Below are 16781 nucleotides of genomic sequence, written 5' to 3' on the forward strand. Positions count from 1 at the left end.
GGTGCATAGATATTTATGATTGTCATCTCTTCCTCTTGGATTGTTCCCTTTACAAGGATGTAGTGTCCTTCTTCATCTCTCTTAATCAGTGTTGGTTTGAAATCTACTTGATCTTCAAAGAGGATAGCTACTCTTGCTTTTTTTCAGGTTCCTGTCTCATGGAGTATTGTTTTCCACCCTTTAACTTTCAGTCTATGAGTTTCCTTTTGAATGAAGTGTGTTTCTTGTATGCAGCATATTCTTGGATCTTGCTTCTTGACCTATTCTGCCAGTCTATTTCTTTTGATTGGTGAATTGAGACCATTAATGTTGATGGTTATAACTGAAACATATTGACTTGTCATTGTCATGACTTTTTCTTTTTGTTGGGTTCTCCCCCTTTACATTTAATTTCTTGTCAGGCCAGATGGGTTCATTCTGCTTTGCTTCCTGGGGTTGTGGTCCTCAATGTCTGTTCCTAGGATATTATGTAAAATTCTTTGGAGTGCTGGTTTGGTATTCACAAAGTTCCTAAGTTGCTCTTTGTCACGAAAGTATCTTATTTCTCCATCCATTTTGAAAGATAGTTTTGCAGGGTACATCAATCTGGGTTGGAGGCTGTTTTCTTTTAGGGCTTGGAATATGTCACTCCAAGCTCTTCTTGCCTTGATGGTTTGTGTTGAGAAGTCTGCTGTGATTCTGATGGGCTTTCCTTTGTATGTGATTTGTTTCTTTTCTCTGACTGCTTGGAGAACTTTGTTCTTCTGTTGTGTTTCTGAAATCCTAACTATTATATGCCTATGTGTAGATTTTTTTTTGATCAAGGCTAGCTTGAGTCCTATATGCCTCATTTATCTGTATGTCAAGTTCCTTTCCCCTCCTTGGGAAGTTTTCTGCCATTCTTTCTGTGAAGAGTTTTTTTTATGTCATCTGCACTCTCTCCTGTTTCTTCATTGAGCCCAATCAGTCTTATGTTATTCTTCTTTGCATTCATCTAGCAGCTGCTGGATTGATTTCTCATGTTCCCTTATAATTTTGAAGGAATTTTTCTTTTCCTGGTCACTAATTGCAATCTTATCTTCTATATCTGAAATTCTGTCCTCACATTGGCTCATTCTGCTGTGTAGACTTTCAATGGAGTTTTTCATGTCCTGGAAATCTATTTGCATCTGTTTTATGGATTCCATTTGTTTCCTATGTTGGGCTTCCATCATGTTCCTCAGCTCCTCTCTAGATTTATTAATCATGTCTTGCACTAGGGGCACAATTTCTCCTGTTATCTGAGAAATTATTTCTGATTTCACTTTTTCCAGGTCCCTTTTTGTTGCCAGTTCAGTGGGTCCAGGTTGTTGAGTATCAGAGTGTTCCATCTCATTTCCCTTTGTGCTTGGTATAGATGATCTGGAAGTCTGGTTTTGAGACTTATTTATGTGTTTTCTCATTTCGACTGGGAGGGCAGGGGGGTGCTGTTGGTACCCACCTGGATTACCTCCTCGGAGCTGGGAGAGGTGGGACAGGGGCCAGGAGCAGCAGTAGGGATGGTGACCCAAAAGCCCTTTCCTGTGGGCTGGGAGCAGCGGGAGTGATGGTGGCCAGGAAGCCCCTTCCTCTGGACCAGGAGCAGTGGGACAGCAACTCAGAAGCCCCTGCCTCTGAGCCAGGAGCGGCGGTACCCAGTACTGTGGTCTGGTGGTCTGGTGTCCTGTGCACCTTTGTAGTGTGGAACTAGGTGGCTTTACAGAGGAGCGGGGGGTGGGGGGGTGCCCAGTGGATTGCTGCCTGGGTGTGGGCTGGTTCAGTGTGTTCCACATGACTCACTACCTCAGTAGGGCATCCGCAGACTTGCCTGTCTGCAGCGGGCTGATTCCATTTTCTAAATTTTTAAAAATTCACTTTCTTTCCTTCTTGTTCTTTGTCTTTTTCTACTTGTTTTCTCCTTCCTTCCCTCCTTCCTTCTTCTTTCTTCTCATGTTTTTCTTCTTTGCTATTTTATGGCTTTAGCACACCCAACAGGCACTTTGGTGGCACCAATGAAGGAAGCTGAGGCCCAAGGAGCTTCACAGCCTCCATTGTCCACCACTAATACTTCAAGAGCAGGGCAGTCCTGGGGCCTCAGGCCCAATCAGTTCTCCTCTGCATTAGTGGAATTACAGCACCTTCCCCAGTGGACACCTCCAACAGGTGAGACCAGCAGGTTTGCAGTTGTGACTCTAATCTCTCCCTCTTGCCTTTGGGAGCCTCTGGAGGATATACTGGCAAGGTCAAGCTTGTCCCACTCTGGCTTGATTTGTCTTGCAGGTGCCAGCAGGAACCCAGATGAACATGAAAGCAAAGACTGAATGGAGATGCTTGACCTGGGGGGTGGTAGGGTGATGATAAAGAAGAGGAGGATTTCACAGAGGCAGAGCCACACCCAGTGTCCTTCCTGCAGATGCTGAAGGCCACTTGCTCCAGGAACCTGGAGGAGAAGAGGTGACATCCAGGCTCTGGCTGCCAGCAGCACAGTGCGGGTCACATACCATAGACCAGTTGGAAGGTGCCACACTGCTGGGTGTCTCAGAGAACCTCAAGCACTTCCCTTGGCTTTCAAACCATTGCCTCTGAACTTGATACACAGTCACTATGTGCCGTGAGAGGCACCAGAGCCCCAAGTCTTGGTCCACCAAATGCAAAGCCAGACTGACCTACTTGTCTCTCCATTGCTGGTGTTTCTGTGGTTTTTCTTCCAATTTGGGACAGGAAATGGGCCTTTCCCCACCACAATCACTCTGTCTAGAAATCCCCCACCCCTTTCTCTTCAGGAAGGATTGAGGGGGTCAAGCATCCCTCTTGGTACTATGATTGCACAGAGTATACAATTGAAATTAAGAAATTATTTATTACCAGAAAAAAAAAGAGAAAGAATCCCCATGGCCACTTTCCTCCCTGCCTATCTGGCCAGGTGAGACCGGATCTGTGGATTTTCCCAGGAGGGTGGCCAGGGGTCAACTGTCTCAGGCCAAAGTAGTGAAGTTCTCATCACAGCCCTGGCTAGATCCACGTTGGATTTTTCCCATCTCCTCTGCTCTGGGACAACCCCCAGAGAAAAGTTGGGTCAATGCCCTTCCTTCTCCAGAGTCAGACATTGCTTCCCCAAGCTGTCATGGGTATTCGTTCCTTTCCTCGAGCAGGTGCAACCTCCTTCCCCACTCTAACCTAGGGCTGGAAGTGGGGAGGGGACTACTGAGAAGGGTGACAGATAGTTATTGTCAACACCTGTCTAGGCACCAGTTATTCCGTGGTGACTTCTCCCCAGCTTCCACCTTCTCTCTCTTGGCCCGGCCTGCAGGTCTGAGCACTGTTGCTGCCCCACTAAGTGGGGACAGATGGGCCTGAGTGGCTCTCAGCTGGTTCATCTTCATGGCCATGCAGGATGGGTAGCTGCAGGTGTTGGGCTGGGGGCTTCCCCAGCATCTCCTCATTGATGTCCATTCGGTATTGTTCTTTTTTTTCCATTAAGTTTATTGGTATATTTTAGGTATACAATACAGTTACATTCATCATTGGGATTTTGTGCCTTTGCATGATGTATCTTGGTTCTTATTTTTTCCCCATTTCCCTGCCCTCCCTTCACCCCCTCCACCCTTCCCTATTTACAAAGACTTTGTTTCCATTTTGTTCCTTTTCTCGTATTTTTTCTTTTCCCTTCTTTCCTTTCCCCAACCCCTCCCACTTCCCCTACTCCTTTAGACCTTTTCTCCCTATTACACAATATCAATTATACATTTTGATGCTTATTTACACTTTTAGTTTTTCACACCAGAGAAACTATTTGGTATTTACACATGTGTGTCCTATTTATTTCACTTAAGAGTATGGCTTCAATATGCATCCATTTAGCTATAAATGCGTCTAGTTTCTCATTCTTATGGTTGAGTAGTACTCCATTTTATAAAAAAACCACATCTTCTTTATCCAGTTTCGAGTTGATGGGCACTTGAGCTGTTTCCAAGCTTTAGCTATTACAAACTGTGCCGCTATAAACGTGGGTGCACATATATCGCTGTGGTATGATTCTTTTAATTCTTTGGGGAAGATATCCAGCAGGGGAATAGCTGGGTCAAAAGGGACATCCAGTCCTAGTTCTTTGAGGTGTCTCCATACTGATTTCCACAGTGGTTGCATCAGTCTGCACTCCCACCAACGATGGAGAAGGGTTCCTTTCTCCCCAAACCCCTGCCAGCATTTGCTATTGGTTGATTTCTTGATAGCAGTCCTTTCTGGGGTGAGGTGGAATCTCAGTGTTGTTTCAATCTGTATCTCTTGAATGACAAGTGATGTTGGACATTTTTTCATATGCTTATTTGCTGCTTTTACTTTTTTGTCTGTTCATTTCAGATGCCCATTTTTGAATTGGGTCTTTAAATTTAGGGTCTGATTTTTTTCAGTTCTTTATATATTCTAAATAGTAGTCCTTTGTCTGAGGTACAACTGCTAAAATTTTTTTCCCACATTGTAGATTGTCTCTTAGCTCTGTTAGTGGTTTCTCTTGCAGTGCAGAAGCTTTTTAATAAGATGAGATTCCAGTTGTTGATTCTTTGTGCTAGTTCCCTTGCTACTGAGGTTTTGTTTGTAAAGTCTCTTCCTATGCCAATATCTTCAAGAGTTCTACCTAACTTATCTTCCAGCAAGTTTAGTGTTTCTGTCTTAATATTTAGTTCTTTAATCCACTTCGATCTTAATTTAGTGCATGGTGATAAGTATGGGTCTAGTTTTAATCTTTGGCAGGTTGAAATCCAGTTTTTCCAAGACCATTTATTAAAGAGGCTATCTTTCCTCCAGTGAGGATGGCTGGCTCCTTTGTCAACGATGAGGTGGCTGAGTATATCTGGAGTTGTTTCTGCATCTTCTAATCTATTCCACTGATCCTCAGGTCTGTTTCTTTGCCAGTATCTTGAAATGGCCCCCTCTTTCACCTGAGATGTATGCCTTTGATGCTTTTTATTTCATTACCTCTTTCCTTATCTCTATGATGACTCTGCCCCTATTCTTCACCTCTGCTCCCAGTGAAGCCTCTGGAAATGGAGCCCTTGGGTCCCAAAAAGGGATCTCACCAACCAGAGTCTGCTTGTCCTGTACCTACTCTATGGGCTTCAATGCAGTCCGTCTCTCTCTTCTCCCTGCCTGTGGAACAGTCCGGTACTCAAAGCTTTCTGGATCACTCCTGCAGGAGTTTGGGACCCCAGAGCATCAGACTGGCTGGCTCACCACCTACCCCACCAGTTTTAGGACTCACTGTCACCTCTGGATCAAACAAGTAGTCAAGAGAGCATTGGTAGGGGAAACTACCTGTGGTGTTATTTGTATCTTATGGGAGACTGAGAGTGAAAAAACATACCAATTAGAAGGTAGAAACACGCCGGGGATTTAGCTCAGTTGTTCTGCTGCCTGCCTCAAAAGCGGAAGGACCCGAGTTCAATCCCCGGTACCAAAAAAAAAAAAAAAAGAAGGTAGAAACAGTCCAGGGAGAGTAGGGTGACCTAAGTCAGAATATCCAAGACAGCCATCATCATTGCCATGGGGAGTTCAGGAGAATCTCCTGGCAAGGTCTTAGAAGTAGAATCACAGGACTTACTGGGGGTGAGGTCAAAATCAGTGCCTCGCTACCAGTTTAAGCAACTGGGTAGATAAGAAGACCTGGACAAGCACAGATTCCCAAGAGAAAACCAACACTCAGGTTAAGAACGTTAAAACTGAAAACAGTGTGGATACAAGGTCAGCGTTTGCATATGTGACCCTGCACTTGGAGGGGAGGTGGGCTGAAGGTAAGGATGGGAGGCTTTAGCTGGGACTAGCCTCCTAAGAAAGGAGATCAGCCAGAAGAGGCTGCAAAGACTCTGGAAGAATGCTGACTTATGAAGACACGGACAAGAACAGCGAGACAGGCAGAGATGGAGCAGAAAGCTCGGGAGAGATCCAGAAGTGTGGTGTTCATGGGTCCAGCTGCAAGGGGGCAGCACAAGGGGTTGGGGTGTTACAGGGTCAGTTCAGGAAGGTGTTTGTGCAGGGAGGGGACACACAGGAGATCTGGTCTTTGAAGGGAGGAGAGGGCCTCCCTTTCTTCTATGAAGAGGAAGAAAGGGAATTCGTCCAGATCAAGGCCAGCAATGCTATGAAGGGCCATAGAGTGAGTATTTTAAGCTTCCTGGACCAGTGGTCTCCTCTGCAACACTGCTTTATAGCACAAGAGAAGCCACACACAGTAAGTAAACAAATGAGCGTGGCTAGCCTCCAGTAAGACTTTTTATTTATGGGCACAAATTTGAATTTCATAGAATTTACATGTCTCGTGAAATACTATTCATCTTTTTTCCTAGTTATTCAAAAATGTCAAAACTATTGTAAGCTGGTGGGTCATACAAAAACAGGCAGAGGGCTAGCTCTGCCTCAGGGGCCATGGTTTGCTGTGTCCTAGGCTAGATGCAGGACAGAACGTAGAAATGTTTATTTAAAATGTATGCATGAAGATTGCAGGGAGCAGCAGAATCTGCTTACAGAACACTTCCTTCATGACGTTTGAGGCACAGCCTTCTGCTGAGATAGGGTGGGTTCGAATGGCCAAGGGCAGAAGATTCTGGAGCAGTTGAGGAAGTGGTTTCTAGGAACAGCACTGTAGGGTGCAGAGCAAGGCGGATTTTGGGCAGAGGCACGCAGCTGTCCACCGAGGGAAGGGGCTAGGCTTCCGGACACTCACATGAGCTTGGTGTTCCAGGATGATCAGAAGTCATTCATTCACTGAAAGGTGGGAAGCACTGTTAAAGGATGGAAGACACAAAGAGGAAGCAACGGCATGCCACAGCATGGCCATTTTCAAGGAACAGTAATCACATTTGCTCATTCTGTTTCTAGCAAATTGTTTCTGAATGACCCTAAACCTGAGGCTGGGGGCAGTGTACATGTCCAGATGTAGCCAAGCAGGTCACCGGACTGCAGTGCACACGTGTGTGGTCCGAACCTGGAGTACACAGAGAAGCCTCAGCACATTCGCTCTACGAGTGAAGCTTGGGTGTAGCCAAAGAAGTTCGTGTTCATTTCCAGTTCGGCCAGTCTGGCCAGTCTGGGAACAGGTGGATTAGGCCTTAAGAGCAGGTGCAATTGGGCGTCCCTGTGGGACCCGGCATGGGCTCCTGGACAGGCTCCACCTTAAGCCGGATTTCATTCCTTACCAAACAATGTAGGGAAAAGAAATCAAATTTTCAACAAACAATTGAAATTTCAGAGCAGTTTTTCAGAATTCTGTTTTTTTAAAAAAAAAAATTTAGATTGATTTTAGAATATCTGGATTACTTGAGGGCTTCAGATACCTTTTAAAAACATTATTCAATGGGCTTCATTTTAAGTTGTAAAAGAAATGTTACTGACGTACACTCACCTTTAGGAGGAGGTGAAAGCTTGTAGCTAACACGTGTTTTGCAGTGGAAAAAGGAAACTGAATCATTGAAGGAGAGAGATGAGTTTAGAATTGTCCTTACTCTTACTGAACATCAAAATGAATCCTAAGCTCCTCTCTTTACCTGATGTGTTTGCCCTAGAGAAAGATCTATTATCTTTTTATTCTTAAAATCAAGTAGTAATAGCTTTAGGCTTTGTGGGATTCCCACCCCAAACTGCCTATAATAAATTCCTCTTCAATTTATTTATACTTTGGCTTTCTCTTATAACAGCAACAGTGTGATGTTTAAGCTTATGTGCATGATTTATTTCATTTAACATTATGATCTCAAGGTGTATCGATAAAATAAAACCCTACACAGGGTGCAGATGCCAGCTGCTCTGAATGGGTGTAACCAGTAGGCCAGCATTTCTGAGCCTGCAAGGAACTAGTAACTGGTAACTAGTTAGTTTCCAAAGATATGCACTTCTTCACTTGACACCCTTTGTACCAACCATTTAAACAAAAGGGAAGGATGTCTCACTTTTCTTTAAACCATTTTTTAGCTTCACTGAATATGAGAGCAAATTAAAGTAAATAAATAAAACTAAAATAAAAACACTGGATTTTCCTAAGTACAGATGATGGAGCTGAATCCAGAGAGCTTACCTCCTTTTCCCTAAAAGAGGTCCACGTGGGATGAAAATGAGAATTCTTACTTCTGAAACTGGTCTTAGGCCTTGGGACACACGGCTTCCCCGTGAGCAGACCCAACATGATTTAGACAAATGCCTTTGTTTTACATTTTCTCAGCAGTAGAACATTGGAAAAGCATTGTGCCCATTTTTATTTTTGGCAAAGAGAAACTAGTTTGGCCGAAGAGTTACTTTGGTGGGCACTGGCATGTTCCTATGTATAGGATTTGCCTTTTACCCCAAGCTAAACAAAAAGTCAGACAATTATGGTTTGGGGTTCTTTTCCAGGAGGCAAATCAATATTTTTTAAGAGGTAGCTTGTAGGCTCTAGTTATTAAAAGATTTTTTTCAGAAACATTCATATTCCATAACCTCATGTCAGAAAAACTTAAGCAGTAAGACATCTAAAGAGTGTTGGTTTTTGTTGTTGTTGTTGTTGTTGTTGTTTTTTTACAGTTTTACCCTTTTCCTTGTTAGCACTCTTAAAAGTGATAACCCACATATCCCATGGCCTTCTTGCTTTGACTTCAAATTGCCTCCTGCTGGTCTTACTCTTTAGATGAGCTCTCATTTATACTTTCTGCTGTTCTCTATTCCAGTGTTTGAAGCCTACTTTTATTATGAGGGACATCATCAGTTTTTAGAAATAAAATGATAACAGATTGATTTCTTATGTATACAGTACATAAGATCAAATAGTCACAATACTTTTTTTGCTTTTCTACACTTCACATGAACCTGCTGATGCTACCGTAACATAGGGAAACTCTGAATTTCATCTTAAGGGGCAATAAGCTAAATTTTGCACAAAACAAAGTTTTGCTTTCATTTTAAAACATTTATAGTAAAGAGACAAGCTGAAAGTTACATTGAAAAGCGCATACGTCTTTGAATTGAGAGTACAGATGACTGGGATGTAAAGGGGAAGAGGTTAGCTGAAATACCTTTACCAGATTTTACCTAGCATTTCAATACTTGAAATGTATTCTATCAGGACTAAAATGGCCAATTACTTCTAACTGAAATGGAATTACCTATTTTCATGTATAATAGAATATGCTATGAGAGTTTTAGTGGTTTTGGTCAAGAGAGAAATCAAATTAAACTTTCACCTGATGAGCGAGATCTTTGTTTTGGGTAAGAGAAAGAAGAAGTAGATGATATTGTTTTACTTATAATAAACCAGTTCAAAAATTACAGAAGGATTATACATCCTACTTCAGTGGGAGAGTTGTAAAAGAATAACAGATTTCTGACTTTTTGTAAATACAAGGATGCATTAATTCTTTGCTGTTTTCACGCCAATTCAAAGACAACTCCCATAGAGGCAACATTGCATGAGGAGATGAAATATTTTACACCAAAAGAAAAATACACTGAGTGTTTCCATATTTTGTAGCTCTAGAATGCTTTTTCTTTGCTTTCCCCTTCCCTCCAAGGATTTTTTTTTGGTTGTTGAGCCAAATTTTGACCAGTCACATCTAGCCCCAATGAAGGAAAATGGCTTTTTTAACTTTTTAACCAAAAGGTTTAGATATCTTGATAGTTTTATTTTAAAAAATCCCAATAAAGATAGCTGTGTTGGTTTTTATGGATAATTTCTCACTTTCATGTTTCTATTGGCAACTGGAGGTCTAAGGGGGCCGCTGTCTGCTTGGCACCACAGGAGCTGTGAGAAAATGTGGCCTCACATTCTTGGGAAGAATCCCCGGTGTTGGGAGCTCTTTAGGCAATGATATTACAACCCCAACTTTTGAACTGAGCATCCGGCAGAGGATTTTCTATTTTTTCTCACCCAGAGAAACCCAAGATAATGATAGGAACTATTGCAAAGTCAGAGAGGAAGAAAAGAAGTGATGGTAACATTTTAGTTTTAGGAAATATTTGTCTGATCTTGGCTGTCTTGAAAGCATATGGATAATTAAACTAAAGAATAAAAATAGTTCTTAATAGCTACTGCTAATCACACTATTCTTACAATGCTTTTGTTAGTCCTTTTAACACAGCATTGTATTGAAGTTTGCTGTCCTGTTTAAATAAGAAACACTATTTTTAAGGTATGCACAAGTGATTTATTAATAAAAAATAAATGTAAATAAACAAATTCTGTTAGACTACTTTATTTACTTAGCAATGTAACCGTGGCACTCAGAATATTATCTGGTAGATGGTAAACTTTCAATGGATATTTTTGTTGTAGAACAAATAAATGAATATTGAGATTGGTCTTGCATAAACAGAATAAACTTGCAGGTCCAAAAGTATTTTATTTTTGGAATACTCACTTAGTCTTAAGGTAACTAAAACAAGTGATATGCTATTAACTTTCCTTTCTCCTCTTTCTTTATCATTTTTCTGTTCTGCTTTGATGTTATATGATGATTTTTCCCATTGCCATGCCCATATTCATAATGCACAGTAATCTTTGACATGTTGAGGCCAATTTCTGGTGTTCTTTAGTTTTATCCTGTTTTGTTTTTCCTGCCCAGCTCCTCATGAAGCAGTATCTTTTCTGAGACATTTTTGTATTACTCAAGTTGTTACCGTTCTCATTTTAATCTCTGTTCCTGCTTCTGACCATTTTATTTATAAATTTTCCATCTTCCTTTAATTGTCAGTAGCTACAGTGAATATCCCTAATGTACAATCTTTCTCCCTCTGTTCAGGGCAAATGTGAGAATTTTTCTGTAAATCATATTCACATTTTCTTGTCTTCTTAGCGCTCTATTATCTTGCACTTTACAAATAGCTCAAGCTCCTTTATAGTCCACACTTTCAATTGTCTGCTTCCCAAACTTGCTGTTCTTCATAACTCTTTTCTTCTGTAGCATTACTTTATATAAGGAAAAGCTTTTTTTGAGATGGTTTACCTGAAATAACTGATTTAAACTGCTTCATGAGATGAGTTTTGAAATGACGTCGTGATAATTGGCATCTCCATCATCCTTAGAAGCCCTCTGATCCTCTGCACACCTGTCTTGTCCCCAGATCACCCTGATCTGTTTCCTGTCACTTCTGAGGAGTATGAATTTGCAGAATTTTATATAATATAGCCTATATTCTTTTATTCTCTCTCTTGTTTTTTCCTCCTAACATAATTATTTTGAGATTGGTGTGTGTGTGTGTGTGTGTGTGTGAGTGTGTGTGTGTGTGCGTGTGAAGAATTTGGTTCCTTTTATTCCTGAATAGCATTCCACTATAGGCCTATACCTCATTTGTTTATATATTCGCCTGCTAATGGACACTTGTGTTTCCAGGTTTTGACTATTACAAATAATGCTGCTATGAACATTTATGTATATGTCTTTGTCTGAGTATAAGCTCTTGTTTCCCTTGGTTAAATACCAGGGGATAGAATGACTGAATCAAACAATATAATATGTTGGGTTTTTTTAAAAGAAACTTCCAAATTTTTACCAAAAGTGATTGTAAAATTTGATATTTCTGTCAGCTGTATGTGAAAATCCTAGGTCCTTCATAATCTTGCCAAAATTAGTGTGATCATTGTTTTATTTTACCCATTCCATTGAGTTTGCAGTGATATCATCATTTTAATTTGCATTTTTCAAATAACTAATGGTGTTGAGCATCATTTCACTTGCTTATTTGACATTCACTTATTTAGTTTGGTGGAGTGACTGTTCGAATCACTTACTCATTTCTTAGTGAGTTGTTTGTTTTCTTATTATTGATTTGAAAAGTGCTTCGTATATTCTAGGTATCAGTCTCTTATTAGATGAAATGTTTGCAAATGGTTTCTCTTGACTCCACATTTCCTTAACAGTGGCATTCAAAGAGGAGAATTTCCTAACTATAATAACATCAATTTATCAAGTCTTTCTTTTTATAGATCATGGTTTGGTGCCATATAGAAAATTCTAAAGAATCCACAAAGAAACTATCAGAGTTAATAAATGTATTCAACACAATTGTAGCATGTAAAGTCAACATGAAAAATTTAAAAATGGTTGTGTTTCTAAACACCAGCAACAATCAAAAGGAAATTAAGAAAACAATGTCACTTGCATTATCATTCAAAACAGTAAAATGTCTGTGAATAAATGTAATGAAAGAAGTACAAGATTTGTACACTGAAAATTATACAATATTGCTAAAAGAAACCATGAAGACCTGAATAAATGAAAAGAAATTCTATGTTTGTGAACAGGAAAACTTACTGTTATTAAAATGACAATACCAAAATGATCTACAGATTCAATGTGATCTTTCTCAAAATTCTAATGGTCTTTTTTTTAAAGAAAAAGAAAAGGTGATCCTCATGTTCTTATGGGATTTCAAGGGGCCCCAAATACCCAAAACAACATTGAAAAAAACAAGGTTACAAGACTCACACTTCCAATTTCAAATCTTGCTACAAAACTATAGCAGTAAAAAAAAATGTGATGACAACATAAGAAAAGACATATTTACTAATGGAATAGAATGTAGCATCTAGAAATAAACACATATCTCCTAGCTCAAGTAATTTTCCACAAGGATTTCTAGACCATTCAATAGGAAAAGAGTAGTTTTTTCAACAAATAATGCTGGGACAGTAGATATCTACATATAAAAATGACCTTGGACCCCCTACCTCACACCATACACAAAAGTTATCTCAAAAATAGATCTAGAGTTAAAAAACAGCCTAGAGTTAAAATTGTAAAACTTAAAAATAGGGATAAATTTCTATGACTTTGGATTTGACAAATGAATGTTCAGATGTTATACCAAAATTAAAATCAATAAAAGAAAAAGTAAGTAAATTAGACCTCATCAAAATGAGAAACTTCTGTAACTCAAATGATCTTCTTTTTTTTTCTTTTTTATATTTTATTTTCCAAACTGAAGTTTCTTCAATGATTTTGATAGATTTATTTTATTCTAATAGTTTTAATTATTTTAGATTTTCTATGTATATAATAATGTTTTCTGTGAATAATTACAATTTTTATGACTTTTACTTTTCTTGCCTTATTGCACAGGAAGGAATATTCTGTTAATACTGAATAGATGTTGTGCTATTGTGTATTTCTCTCATTCCAAATTCACCATCATCAAATTTAATGCCTATAAAATTTTTAAATAAATACTGTTTATTTTTAACCTTCACAGTAACTTATTTGCCAAGAGTTTTTGTTACAAAGGGTTATTGAGTTTTATCAAATACTTTTCTCTATCTATTAAGATGGTTATATTTCTTATGCTTTTAAAGTTGATGTGGTGAAAGGAATTCATTAATTTTTGAGTAATAAATCTTTATATTCTTGCAATCCTTGCATAATTTATATGTATTATTCTTGATTACACATTTGTGAATTTGACTTACTAATGTTTCTTTTTAGGTTTTGGGATCTATATTAATGAAAGATTATTAATCTATACTTTTTTCTCTCTTCTAGTGATTTTGTTAACTTTTAAAAGCAAGACTGTGCTTGTGGTATTTAAATATTGTGAAGTGTTCCCTCGTTTTTTCTATTCTTTGAGTTCGGGTAATTGAATAATCTCTGAGTTAATTATCAGAGAAGCAGTCTAAGCCTGGAGTTTTCTTTGTGGGGAGGTTTTAATGATTTGGTGAATTCTCAGAGATTTTGATGTGCTTAGTGTTGTGTCTCTTCATGGAGAAATTTAGTATATACCACTCTCCAAATTTTCTTAAACATAGCAATCTTTTTTACAAATACATTGAATAACTTGCAATCAAACATGCCCGGAAAACTCCTCCCTTTTATACTGATTCTGACTTTCTTTTAATGTTTATAGAAATTATTGCCTCCATAGTTAATTTTAGGTGATTATTTGTACATTTTCCTTCTCCAGTCACCTAGCACAATATTTTATAGAAGGTATGAAATAAATACTTTCTGGGTGAGTATATTTGCTATTTCATCAATGAAAAAAGTAGGGAACTTTGAGACTGTGCCCGTCTCCTGAGTCTCACTTACTGTACCAAGGCATTTCTTGGCATTTCAGACCACTTAGAATTAAAGATTTGACTATTGAAACCCAAATTTGTAAGCTCTCTGGTGTGTGGGTTGTCATTTATCTTAGAATACCATAAAAGGATCATTCATATACCATCAAAGGAAGACTATTTATATAATGCTTTCATCTTTCTCTGTAAATTTGGGCAATTTCCACCAGAATAGTCTCTTCATATCTTTTAATTTACCCCAAAATATAGAACACAACAGAAATGGGACTTAGAGTTGGTCTACTGATGATGAAATAGAAGTAAGAAATAAGTATCCGGTTTTTGACTAATTAAATCTATTTTTATCATTCACGTTTAATTGTAAATATCATGCTTTGTAATACAAAAATAAATAGGTAATTTCTTCAATATTGTATGTAGGTTCTCTTTTCCTCTTGGCCAAGTAAAATTTATTCAACAATAAGTAACTATTTGAAGGAGAATGACTTCTCAAGTTCTGTGGTAAGTGTTAAGATTATTACAGTGAAAAGGTTAAAGCACCATTGAGCTCATGACCCATTAGTGATAGTGCACATGCTAATGTTTATAAAATACACATGGCAGCAGCAAAGCTCCAACTTAGTTTTGGAATCATAAAATGCTTCTCTAAGGAAGATACATTTGTAAAGAAATTTAGGGCCGGGGATTTAGCTCAGTGGTTTCGGTGACTGCCTTGCAAGCACAAGGTCCTGAGTTCGATCCCCGGTACCAAAAAAAAAAAGAAAGAAATTCAAAGGATAGATTAAGGCTCCACCAGAGAAAACTGGTAGGAAACTGAGAAGAGTGTCCAAAGGTGGAGGGAAAGTTTGAAGGCCCTAACACTGAGAGAAGCATGAAGAGTGTGAGAAACTAAAACATAGGTGAAGAACGTCAGACAACAAAGAAGTACCAAGGACCAGATTATGGCCCAATAAATGACATCAAACCTCATCTCATCTTTTCATGTTTTGGTCTTATCATTTTTTCAGAATATAAAAATTTACATGTTTCCCTTAAACTACTTTGGGAAAGCCTTTATTGAAAATCACTGTTGAGATAGAGCAAGTTTTTTCAAAGCTTATTGTGAATATTTTAGAAAACTTAGAACTACAAAACAACAACTTTGAACTTGGGAGTTTACAGGAGTATTCTGGAAAGTTGAGCATGATTGTCAAATTACCTTGGGCTCAGAGCTCAGAATCCACGTACTTGGGAGTTTTGTCTGTCTATGTAGGTTCTTCGCAGCACTGCAGCGAGAAGAACTAGCATTCTGAACTACTTCTGCCTCAAATTACCTTCAATATTTATCTGCATCTTTGAAGCTATTGAAATAATTCATGCCCTTACCCTCAACTGGAAGATTGTGAGCATTAAGTGTCAAAATATTTATAGTTTTTAATAAGAGATGTATTAAGCTAAGAGATGTATTTAATAAGAGATGTATTAAGCATCGCTGTGATGATGTGAATCCACAGAGTCATAATGAAGGGTGGCATCTAAGGAAAATACAAAAATGTTCAGACAGTGAAATCTAATATGAAGTTTCTAATAGATATTTTGGAAAAAAACTAGTTAGTATTTTAAATGCATTATTACTCTTGAATATTTTTAAAAATAATAAAAATGCAAACAGAATGTAATCAAGGACTTAAGCATTTATTGATTTTCACTGACAACCCTTCTTGGAAATTGTTAGAAAAAATAAAGATTGATAAGAATAAGTTTATTTTGAAAATTCCATATAACTGGGGAGGAAATGTCAAATTCCTGCCTTCCTTTTTTCTTCCTCTCCCTCTTTCTTCCTTGTTTTTTTTGAGGGGGCAGGGAGGGTAGTATTTGTTTCCAGTTGCAGCAGTGGGATACAATATTTCTTCCTCTTTATCTTTACAACCTCCTTCCAGGATTAGTGATGATAGCTTCAGTAGTTCAATTTGCTAAACCAGTTAATGAAGAAACTAGAGGAATAGAAGAAAAGGGAAGGAACATAAAATCAGGGACCAAATTCCTTCCCTAATCTATTGCTCTGTTTGCCCTGAGTTTCTAGCATCTAATACAGTACAGCCAATGCTGGGGCAAAGCCATTCCTATTCTCTTGTAGAGGATTGGTAGAAATTATGGTAGAAAAGGACATATTAAAGAAATCATAAAAATGTTCATAAAATGCTCTAATATTATTTTCCTAAATGCAATCATAACCCTTGATTTATGTTTATTCATAGTGCCCAATATCCAACAATGACATGATGATAAAGTACAGCTGAATGAAGTTCACAGACTGGAACCAGACGGGCCTGCTCCACAGGTGCACTCCTCTGAAGCCAAGCAGCACTAAGATTTCTACTTCCTGCATTTCAGAAGATGGATGGACTGGTGTATAGCCACAATCTTCCTCCACTGCCTTTGCAGTAACTGAACAACAATCAGGGGCTAAGAAGTCTTTACGACATAACCATGACGAAAAAAGAATGCAAAACTGTAAGAAAGAGAAGGCAGTGTAACATTGGTGGAACAGGCCTTACAAATCAAGCACAAAAGAAAGGAAGATGAATAATAAGCTCTCAGACAAATGAGATAGCTCTGCGGTCAGTGTGACACAGCGGAGTTTTACTCCTACCACAGTCACCAGCTTTCAGACCTCAGCAAAGTAACCAAAATACAAGGCAGAAAGTTCCATGCCAGTGCTATGGGCAAAGTGCTGGGACAGAACCTGGGAGAATTGATGAGCTAGATTTCTGTGTTGTTT

This window comes from Heterocephalus glaber, unplaced genomic scaffold (assembly GCF_053883595.1).
Source record: "Heterocephalus glaber isolate CG9 unplaced genomic scaffold, H.glaber_assembly_v1.0 deba00001538, whole genome shotgun sequence".
In the NCBI taxonomy this organism is placed as follows: Eukaryota; Metazoa; Chordata; class Mammalia; order Rodentia; family Bathyergidae; genus Heterocephalus; species Heterocephalus glaber.